The following is a 12,489-nucleotide window of genomic DNA, read 5'->3' on the forward strand; positions in this document are numbered from 1 at the left end:
ACCCAGCAGTTCTGTGGGTGTATACTTTACACCAACTGCAACAGTTCTGGAAGATAATTTGCAACCATCTTCTCAATGCCAAATAGAGATGAGCAATAAATGCTGTTTCCCAGGACACATACAATAACAAACATTTATTGTGCCTGGAGAACCATCAGCTTGGTGACAGACGCTTTGGCCACCATCTCTCAACAGGACCTGCAGTCACAGGCCCAAATATGCCAGATTTGGATCATTATTAACAACAACTCTTCCAACTTTGGACAATGACTGCGGAACAAAGAAAATGTCAATTTCAATTTATCCCAACTCCCACAAAACAAATAACTAATTGACAGCTTGACTGAGCCTGCCCAGGTTACGAGTAGTCCAGAAATGATCAAGGGATATTGGATTAAAACCAGTTCAAAGTAACAAAACAAGATCTCTGAAGTGATGTAATGGTATCATGAATCTTGTTTTGTTGCAAAACATGTGTTTAGAGAACAATAGCTTACCTGGTCTGGTCAATATATGAACTATAGCACTGCAGCTGACTTATAACCACTCTGAGAAATGGCTTAGCAAGTCCATCAAACTGTTATGTGAAGTGTTGAAGTAAAAACTAGGTTTGAGACATGAGGCTTAGTTAAGCAAAGAATTCTCTCTTACATCCAGTCTTAGACATCTCTCTCAGTGTCCTTGGGTTTGACCTGTTCACCTATTCCCACCACTGCCACCACACCCCCCAACTCCAACAGCAGACCAGACTCATCAGAAGTGCTACACAACAGCATACATTCAAGAGGGAGCAGCCCCTTGAGTCTTCAAACTTGAATTCTGAGTCATTTAACTCTCATGGAATCAGGTCAAACATGAGGCCTTTCATAGCTGCAGAAACAGTGCTCCTCCCTGGTGAACATCACCTGGAAGAAATAAGACGGGGTAGAGGTAGGATTCAACAAATATGTAGAAGAAACTCAGAGGAAAGCTACGATGTTATGTGACCTCAGCATTCATATTATTGTTCTGATAAGAAGTTGGACCCTGTACCGTTCAAAGCTTGTGGATCTTTAGCCCTTTTATTGTGTACAGTGTATTAATAAATGTTGTTTAACTGCAATTTAGGAATCCAGCCCTGGCCTTGTGTGGAGACCCTAAAGACCCACATTAGAATGCATTACAACATGGTAGTGTGATGAGGACACCAATCCAAGGTAGTTGGTACTTTTACACTAGTCTGAAGAACTGCAGGACAAGATTAACCACAAACTAAAAAGATCCTCAGACAATTTCCCAGATGTAGTGATTTAATGACTTTCCTGAACCAAGATGAAGTTGAAGACTTATCTAGCATGAGGTAAAATAAGGTATACTCTGAAGTAGCAGCATATCTGTGCCCACCTCTTCAGCAGCCCCACAAAGTCACTGAAGGTCTGATGCAGGCACACAAATGGGAGTTGTGGAAGATGCATTATCAGTCACAGATTCACCTCCAATCTTCTTTCGAAGCAGCAACAAGTCCAGATCATTCCTTTCCTAAATGCATTGGGCCCCATTGCCTATGCCCTAATTATCCAGCAAGGTTGGATTATACCTTAGCAGATATTCAGTCAGTTTTAGTAATATTTGACTCAAATTTTAATCCCCCACAAAGTCTGGTTGTAGATTGTACCCCCTTCAAACAGCAGTCACAACAACCTAGGAAATCACCAAACTCCTTTATTAATCATTTAAATTGATTGGCTGGTTCATGTGACTATGGTATATTGAAGGATAATATTATTCAGAAAAGAATAGTGGTCAATCACCAATGACTGTAACATCAGAGTGTGCTGTCCAGGATCCTAAGCAGGTTGCTTGAAGAATGCAGAACTAAGGTATCATTCAACCCGATTCAAAGGCTCAGTCCAGACTTGTAAGTTAGCTTGCGCCAAAGTTACCCACTTCCCCAATGAGCCATCTACCAAAATTGTAAAAAGACCATGAACTGCCAAGTCGAATTGCAGAAGACGTGGGACCAGAAGGAAACACTAGTGACATAACTGCACTGCAGAGGGTATCCTTCCAGTGAGGCAGATTTGATCATTTTCAGCTTTTTTACAATTCATAATCACCTCTTAAATAAAATAATTCATCTCCAATGTGTAGGAGAATGAAACAAATTGCACAAGAGGCACAAAAAGATATAGAAATTTCACACTCTCTGTGTCAAGTAAACTTGGTTGGCCCTATTGCAGAGGGTGATTAACTAGATCAGTATTTTTGGTCAGTAAATTTTGATAATTGTTTTTTCTCAATTCACAGCTAACTGTTACTATCCTACCTGAAACTTTAGAATAGTTTTATATAGTACACCTTTAACCATCAAATGCCTATATCCAGTGATTGGAAAATATCACTCTTTAGCTATAGATCATTTTGGTGCAACATTTATCCACAATGGCAAAGTTATTAGAAGGCCTGTTCCTGTCTTACAAAATCAGAACAAGTTCTTGTTCAGTTGGCAAGAATACATCCAACTAAGTTTTCTACAGGGGCTACCAGATGCAGCAGGCCAGCTTAAAGACTGCATTCCATTCTGTGAAGAAATGCAGATGACGTTTATGTTTCATTTTAAGAGGACTTGAATCAGCCTCTCCAGAAATATGAGCTTTAACCTAAAGTTTGGACAATGTTTTATGAAGACTTTCCACAAATTTCTCCAACTGAACTTCCATGCTAAGATGACTGGATGACATTTCGTGAAGAACTTCTTGTGCTTTTCTGAGAGTTCGATCAGCATTATGATTCTTCTCCAGTTGAGGGTGAGCCTCTCTGTTTTTCAAAAAAATCCTAATCAGTCCACATCAAGGGGGTGAATGTGAAAACATGCCATTTGGCCCAGTTTCATCATTTCAGGAAGAAATTCCTGTGGTACCTCACTCTTCTGTCAGTCTTCCAGAACAGAGTACGCAGAATTCTTCATACATCCCAAATTGAAGCCAGTTTGTGTGACCATCATTGGTCATGAAGATGCACTACATCTATCAATTGAAAAAGTAACGCAATTCCCTTCCACAGCATACAGCATGTTCACATTGAAATTGTCCAAGTGTTCAAACAGTGGGAAATTCTGCACATACAGGAAAATTCTTCAGCAATACTGAAACCTGACAATGAAACGGAACTTGAGAGTCCTTTGAAGTAGTAAATATACACACTTCAGCCATCCCTTTGTCCCAAAATTAAAATTATAGTACAAGAATCTCAAAGTATTCTCATACTGCTACTACAGTTGAGTGGTGATATTCTGCCCATTAAATGATCATGGCTATCATCTAACTCAGTACCACGTTTTCACTTTTTCATAGAATCATCATAGAATCCCCAGTGTGGAAACAGGCCATTGAGCCCAATAACTCCACACCAACCCTCCAAAGAGCATCCCACACAGACCAATCCTCCTAACCCTGCATTTCCCATGGCTAATGCACCTAAATACAATTGGTAATTTAGTGTGGCCAATCCATCTAACTTGCAATAGTGAGAGGAAACCAAAGCACCCAGTGGAAACCCCTGCAGACACAAAGAGAACATGCAAACTCCACACAGTCACCTGAGGTTAGAATCAAACCCAGGGCCTGGCGCTATGAGGCTGCTGTGCTAACCACTGAGCCACCATGCCAGCAGAAACTACAGCATTTGAGAAGCGGCTTTGATCACTCTTGCTCTAACTCGTTCTTGAAAATATTCAATATTTTGATCTCATCCATTTGGTGAATCAGGAAATTCCACAGGCTCATCACTCCGGGTAAAGAACTATCTCATCTCAGTCCTAAATGGCCGATCATATATCCTTAGGCTGTGACCCCTGGTTCTGGACTCCCTGCTCATCTGGAACATCCTTTCTGTTTGGATCTGTTAATATTTTATGGGTTTCTTTGAGAGCTCCCCTATTCTTCCATAAGGGAATTGGATCCTGCATGGCTATGGCAAGCTGCTCTGTAGCTTAGTGTCATACACCGTATATTAATGAACATTTCTTAATCGTAACCTAAAAGTCAGGCCTAAGCCACGAACACTCAAATAACCCATATTAGATCACAATGCAAAACAGAAGCAAGGGAAAGAATGCACTTGTATGGTAGACTTCAATGTACATCACCAACAGTGAATCAGTTACCACTAAAATTGACCAAGGCGTGAAATAAATATTTGTAAGATTGGGCCAGATGCAATTGATGAGAACACAAAGTGAAGGAAAAGAAGCCTTTTTAAATCCACCTGTCAAAGATATATATGTTCATGACAGGATTGTTTAAATGACCACAGCAAAGTCCTTACAGAGTTGAAGCCTTATCTTCATCCTACCATGGCACAAATGGGATAATTACAGAGCAAATATCAGAACTTGACAGCCATGAGGCATTCTAGATAATTAACACCTGCAGAACGCACCTCAGTAGAAAAGTCCTCGAACTTTGTTGCCTGGGATATTCTTCATTCTACCATTACCAGCAAGGTTTATCCTGGTTCAATGGGGAGTGCAGGAGAGCATGCCATAAGTAGCATATGATTCATTTGAAAACAAGGTGCCAAACTGATTACGTTGCCATGCAGATTTGTATATTTTTCTTTTTGCTTTCGCTTGCTCCACTAATTAGGGTCTCAGTTCACAAAGGCCCTTCTCAAATGCTCTGGTTTCTTTGCATCCCTTCTTTGAGGCCCTTCTCCTTTAAATCACATTAGGCCAACCCATCTTCTTGATCTTTTCTTTTCTGGTAGGGCCCATTCAAAGATTTTCTCACATTGTGGCCTTCAAGCCTTCACTTGATCTGCTTGTACCATCCTACCATCCCAGTCTCCTCTCTGAAGCCATTTGTACATATTCACCGAACTTTATGAGCCTGTTCTTTTTTCAAGATGTGGCAGATACACCTCAACATCCTCATCTCTGCCATACCAAAATTTCTTTCTTTTGCCTTCTTCAAGGGGCATGTCTCAACAGTGCCAGAAACACATAATCTTAAAGACCCACACATTTAGCCACATTTAGCTGAATTGCAGAAGCCGATGACAGTCTTGCCACAACTTGTCATTGTGAATGATCGTGAGCAGTTGAACAACTAACAGGAAGATGTCTACAATCCATAAATATTCCTGTTCTCAATACTGAAAGGTTCAGCATATGTAGGAGAGTCAAGGCTGAGGTGGCTGGAGTCATTTTCAATTAAAGGTGCTGAGTAGATAATCTATCAAAGAAGTCAGTCACCAATCAATCTGATTCATTCCACACGTTATGACCAGAGGTGAAGAGGAACGGTATAGTGCTAGTCACTGGTGCGGTGCTCAATCTCCAGGAAAATGTTCTCAGTCCCAACATGGTACATGGTGAAATCTGGACTCAATAGAAATCTGCAAATTAAGCAAGTTAATCTAATGCTTACCATGTAGCCATTATTCATTGTTGTAAAAGCTAGTTAACTAATATCCTTTCAAGAGGAATATCTGCCATCTTCATCTGTTCTGACCTACGTGCGATTCTCAACCCACAGCAGCGTAGCTAATTCTTATGCCCTTTGAAATGGGCATATAAGCTACACAGTTCAAAGGCAATTAGGGATGGGCAGTAAATGCTGTCTCAGCCAATGACACCACATTCCCTGAACAAATAAAAAGGGTTAATCAGAATCCCTCTTTTAACCCACACAGCATATATGCGCATATAAGATCTACAGATAAATATACTAGATATTCAATACATATGAAAATGTATACATGATGCTAGATACACACACACACACATACACACACACACACACACACACACACACATATTCTCCCTCTCTCTCTCTCTCTCTCTCTCTCTCTCTGTCTCACTCTCATTCACTCACTCATGTGTTCCAGGAGTGATGGGCATGTTGTAAAACTCAAAACTATTGCTAATGCTAAGCACAAAGACAAATGTTGTGCTTACATTCTATTTCATGGCTACAGATTCCAAATTTCAATTGAGCACTGCGTTGATACCACTGAACATATTGTTTCCACGGTTACTGGGAATTGATACTTATAAATACTGACGCAATAACAGTTAAAAAAAGAATTCTCAAACACACAAAAAATAACTTAACTCCTTCAGGACATTACAATACCAGGCTTATCTAAATGAAGCAAATAGTTTAATTTCTTTCCAGCACTGAATCCCAATAAAACCAAAACGAAATACAGATCACAAGGAATGGCCTCTGATCGGTGATTGAGGAACTGAAGTAGAACTTGGAGTCATTTAGTTAGATCACAGCCAATATGAACTTTAACTTCATCTACTCATCCTTAATAATGTAGCCTAACAAATTTTCAGTTGGCTCCCAACATCTACAGCTTTTTCATAGAGTTCCAGATCTTCACATCCTTTATGTGAAGAAATGTATACTTTAACATGAATCAGACCAACACAAATTAAACATAAATTGATAGGTTAATGCTATTTCAAACAGAAAGGTAAATTTCACTCTAAATATTGAATATAACACAAGCACCCTCATCACCTCCACAAACATGTGGTGTCACACATAGTTCTCTAACACAGCCTCAGAGACACAGCATTTCCCATTTTCCAACTCAGTTGACTTGGCCCTTGAGTTGATTCACCAGGAGCTACAGTCTATTCTGAAAATAGTTATCACCTGAATGATACTGCTGCAGAACCTCATCAGCTTGCCACTTCATGGCAATCTCAGTAGCACAGATTACACAGCGACCCCTTTAATCAACCACTTTAATATACTCCAGGCTGTCAGCTCTGGAAAGGCTGAAGGAGCAACATAAATTGTTCAATTCACAATCATTGACTGAATCATATCTCCAGCCTTAGTCTATTAGTCTATGTTACATATACACAACTATTTACAAATGTGTTGCCTGTCCTCTCTTCTGCTGCAGCTTTTTTTTGCATCTGCCCATGGTGTCAGGGCCTCAACTTCTTTCTTGCTGATACTGCTTCCAGGCTATGGGCTGCCAAGTCACATGGATAGATCAGTCAAGGAAATTACAATCGATAAAAATTCTTTAAAGTCCTTCGCAAATATCGTTATAGTCAATTGGATTCCACAGACACCTTAAAAGGAATTATAAATTTTCCTTACAATACTGCTTCGAGGTCAAAGATTGTCAATGTCCCTTTGTACACTCCTGCACCAATCTACATTATCTACTATCCTTCACAAAAGCTGTTATCCCAATATAGTACCCTAAATCACATATCACATTCTAGCGATTGGTGTATATGCCTTTTGTCACCACTCTTATCTCCTAACCCTTCACTACTTCCCAAAATGTTTAGATGAGCTGTAATTCCATAGTTTATGCGTAGTTAAGAGAGATATACATGTCAGTGAAGTTGGTGACACAGTTACTTCTTTTGCACTTTATCGCTCAACATCATATCAATCAATCTGGTGCAATCCTCATACCCAGCTGTTTGTGAAACTGGTATAATATCTCGATTGTTACTGGGCAATCGGTTAGCACTCGCCTTCATTTATACAAATGATTTTGTGTGAAGCCTTCTCAAATGCCCTCAAGAGTACATATGGACAAAACTAAATAAATTCCCTTGTCTAGAATATTAGTACTAATCAAAAATGCAACCAAGTTCAAATGGACATGACCTGTCATTCACAAATCTAAACTGGCCTTCTGATCAGCTCTTTTTTGTTCAAATGCTTAATCACTCTGTCCTTGATCACAGATCCTAGTAGATATTAAAGCAACTGGTTTTAGTACTAATCAGCTTATAGTGTTCTTGTTTCTCTCCCCAATCCTTTCTAAACAATAAAACGGAATGAAGTGAATACAGGCTACTAGACTAGGTGGGATTGAGGTTCACAAGGAAGAGGTATTAGAAATCCTTCACAGGGTGAAGATAGATAAGTCCCCTGGGCCGGATGGGATTTATCCTCGGATCCTCTGGGAAGCCAGGGAGGAGATTGCCGAGCCTTTGGCATTGATCTTTAACTCGTCATTGTCTACAGGAATAGTGCCAGATGACTGGAGGATAGCAAATGTGGTTCCCTGTTCAAGAAGGGGAGTAGAGACAACCCTGGTAATTATAGACCAGTGAGCCTTACTTCAGTTGTTGGTAAAGTGTTGGAAAAGGTTATAAGGAATAGGATTTATAATCATCTGGAAAAAAATAAATTGCTTAGGAATAGTCAGCATGGTTTTGTGAAGGGAAGGTCATGCCTCATAAACCTTATTGAGTTCTTTGAGAAGGTGACCAAACAGATAGATGAGAGTAAACCAGTTGTTGTGGTGTATATGGATTTCAGCAAGGCGTTCAATAAGGTTCCCCACAATAGGCTATTGTACAAAATGCGGAGGAATGGAATTGTGGGAGATATAGCAGTTTGGATCGGAAATTGGCTTGCTGAAAGAAGACAGAGGGTGGTAGTTGATGGGAAATGTTCACCCTGGAGACCAGTTACTAGTGGTGTACCGCAAGGGTCGGTGTTGGGTCCACTGCTGTTTGTCATTTTTATAAATGACCTGGATGAGGGCGTAGAAGGATGGGTTAGTAAATTTGCAGACGACCCTAAGGTCGGTGGAGTTGTGGATAGTGATGAAGGATGCTGTAGGTTGCAGAGAGACATAGATAAGCTGCAGAGCTGAGCTGAGAGGTGGCAAATGGAGTTTAATGCGGACAAGTGTGAGGTGATGCACTTTGGTAGGAGTAACCAGAAGGCAAAGTACAGGGCTAATGGTAAGATTCTTAGCAGTGTAGATGAGCAGAGAGATCTCGGTGTCCATGTACACAGATCCTTGAAAGTTGCCACCCAGGTTGACAGGGCTGTTAAGAAGGCATACAGTGTTTTAGCTTTTATTAATAGAGGGATCAAGTTCCAGAACCAAGAGGTTATGGTGAAGCTGTACAAAACTCTGGTGCGGCCGCACTTGGAGTATTGTGTACAGTTCTGGTCACTGCATTATAAGAAGGATGTGGAAGCTTTGGAAAGGGTGTGGAGGAGATTTACTAGGATGTTGCCTGGTGTGGAGGGAAGGTCTTATGAGGAAAGGCTGAGGGACTTGAGGCTGTTTTCATTAGAGAGAAGAAGGTTGAGAGGTGACTTAATTGAAACATATAAAATAACCAGAGGGTTAGATAGGGAGGCTAGGGAGAGCCTTTTTCCTAGGATGGTGATGGCGAGCACGAGAGGGCATAGCTTTAAATTGAGGGGTGAAAGATATAGGACAGATGTCAGAAGTAGTTTCTTTACTCAGAGAGTAGTAGATTTGCCAACTTTTGGTACATTTAAGTCGTCATTGGACAAGCATATGGATGTACATGGAATAGTGTAGGTTAGATGGGCTTGAGATCGGTAAGACAGGTAGGCACAACATCGAGGGCCGAAGGGCCTGTACTGTGCTGTAATGTTCTATGTTCTATAACTTTGAAACATTATGAAGAATCTAACTGCAGTTTCCTGCAGCTGACTTCACTGATGAAGGAGCAGCACTCTGAAAGCTTGTGATTTCAAATAAACCTGTTGGGCTATAATCTGGCGCTGTGTGATTTCTGACTTAATCCATTGTTCGTTTGTTGTGATTAGTTCAGCCCTTTTAAATGAATTCAACGTAAGACACAGTCAACATGTCCTCTACTTTTTTCTTTGATGTGAATTGATGATCCATTTAAGGCCATGGCTACATGTACAGTAAATTAAAGGAACTTTCAGGATGCTGTGCAACCACGCAGTTTAGAGGGCTCATTGATCTCAACCCAAGAACAAATGATTTCATTCCATATAACCCAGGCAGTATGTACCACCATGCACTAATCTATGACCTGAGTTGCTGTTTATGCATAGTTAAGAGAGATATACATGTCAGTGAAGTTGGTGACACAGTTACTTCTTCTGCACTTTATCTCTCAACATCATATCAATCAATCTGGTGCAATCCTCACACCCAGCTGTTTGTGAAACTGGTATAATATCTCGATTGTTACTGGGCGATCGGTTAAAACGTGTAAAATGAGAGATCTGTCCAAGTGCAGCTAACAATATCATGACTATTGCAATCTACCAGCTGTTCCATTAACCCCTTCCAATGCAGACCAAGGGAATGTCATGGGTCCAAATGGCATCAGAGATCCTTCAAGGTCCTTTGCATTAGCCACTGCACACTGGCTTTCCACCACAGAGACTTGAGAAGCATTGTATCTTAACCTTACCATTAACACATCACAAGGGTTTTCCTCAATGGTCAAGAGCTTGGAGCAAAGTGTTAGCCGACTCTTCTTCTTGCAAGATTTGATCTCGTGTATACACTATTAGGTCAGAATTGGAACTGTACATTTTGTTACATAAAATGCCTAAAGGGGGCTAGAATGGAATCAAACCCACACGCAGTCAGTGCTGGTTTTCTGAAGCAGCTTTTCCTTGTTTGGGATTCCTGTGAGTGGCTCAAAACACTTTGACTGAGTGTCCAAAGCTAGGCTGTTCAGGTTGGGAGGTCTCCACCCTTGAACAGTAAAACTGAGAGAATTATTAGATACTTGCACTAAGGCTGATGCTCTGTCAGTGCGTTTAATCTCACCTTTTCAAGTGACAAACCACTTGTGCTGCTATCTGTCAGGTCCCCCAATAACACTCTTGGTCCATTTAAACAATGCCTCATTAAGTGTATCTGAAGTCTAAGAAAGAAAGCCTGAGAAGAAAAGCAAAACTCACAATGCCACCTACATACCACCCCTTGGTACAAGTTAAAGCAGTCCTCCCTCATCCATGCATCACTGGGCATCTCTTGCCTAAGCTAGGCTGCAACAATAATCTGATCTGAGTCAGTGTTAGAAACCAACTGCAGCTTCTCAAGAGATCCACAATGGGCTGTGGGCATTTGTCCAGCTCCAGCTGCAACTCAGCCTCCAGTTCTTCCCTGCTCCATGTTTTCTTTAGCGATGGACATGGATGAGAAAGTGCAACTGTCAATCTTTCCAAAGATGTTCTGACTAAGCCATGGCAAATCCAGAACAACCAGCCCTTTTGCTTGCAATGAGGATCTGAGCCCAATGTGTGGGAAATACAACAAAGGTTGGTACAGGGTGGGGATTATGCTGTACTTGAATAAGTTGTAGCAGCCCCTCATATACCTCCCTCTGACGCTAAACCTCCCGCAATACCTTGACTAGTTCCTCCAGCCCAATAGACTGGCCAGTCCCATACCCCAAACACCAACCCCTCATCCCAATACAATAATCCCCTGCCCCGGTAAATTGATCATCTTTAAATTATACTGGTCCCATCACATTGTTACAGTGTCCATTCCTGTTATTACATTGCACAGCTCACTCAATGTGTTGACCCAGACACCCTGCCCAGCCTCCATTAACTGACCCAATCCCAGAATCTACTGAGAGACTGTCCTGATCCCAGATTGCTTTTGATAGACAAACCTGATTCCAGACCCACCCTGAATTATGGCCACATTCCTGACCTCCTTGATAGGCTGACCTTGTCCCAGATCCTTCTGGTAGACTGACCTGATCCCAGACCCTCCCATCTAGACTGATCTTATCCAAGATACCCCATAGACAGATGTGATTCTGGGCCCTCCCAGCTAGACTGACCTTGTCCTAGATCCCCTAGTGGACTGACCTGATCCACCAGTTGACCAGCATCCTGTATTAACTCAGTCAGAATATGGTGTGGAGCGTTTACATGGATAGAACAATGACAAACATAAACATAGGGACTTAAACATGGACTGTTTTGCAAAAAAAGGGAAATACATTACTTTAAAATGAGTACTTAACTATATCTGCATCCTCATGACTAGATTCTCTTCATTCCTCTCCTACAGTTCCACTTCCCTAAAGACTAAGCTTGGTCTAAACTTATTTTAGTATTCATTTACAGGATGATGGTGTTACTGGCTAGGCCAGCATTTGTTGCCCATGCCTAGTTGCCCAGAGGCCAGTTGACAGTCAACATATTGCAATGAGTCTGGGGTCATATGCAGGCCAGTCCAGGTAAAAAAGGCATAGCCCTTCCCTAAAGGACATTAGTGAACCAGAGAGGTTTGACTGACAATCAACAATGGATTCAAGGTTATCATCAGGCTCAAAGTTCAGATTTTTATTGAATTCAAATTCCACCAAACCTGGGTGCCCAGAACATTGCTTGGGTCTGTGGATTAACAGTCCAGTAATAATACCATGAGGCTGTCACTTTCCAGGCCTAATATCACAGGAGTTAGATTGGGAAAACATTACATCAGTTAAATCTACCCTAAACAGTCTTCATTTCCTACCAAGCATACCTCCTAATTTCTTGCTATTTCTGCAAGGTTTATGCTATTTTTATACAGATTGAAATGCCCTAATTGTTTTGCTGTTAGTTACTGGGACTCCAATCTGTGATCTCCTTCTCCCAGCTCAGCTTCATCATTTTTTTTAAAGGAAATACAATAATTAACTGTGATAACCGAATTAATAGGGATAAAAGATTATTTATAGTGCAAGATATT

The sequence above is a fragment of the Stegostoma tigrinum genome, chromosome 25, assembly GCF_030684315.1.
Source record: "Stegostoma tigrinum isolate sSteTig4 chromosome 25, sSteTig4.hap1, whole genome shotgun sequence".
NCBI lineage: Eukaryota > Metazoa > Chordata > Chondrichthyes > Orectolobiformes > Stegostomatidae > Stegostoma > Stegostoma tigrinum.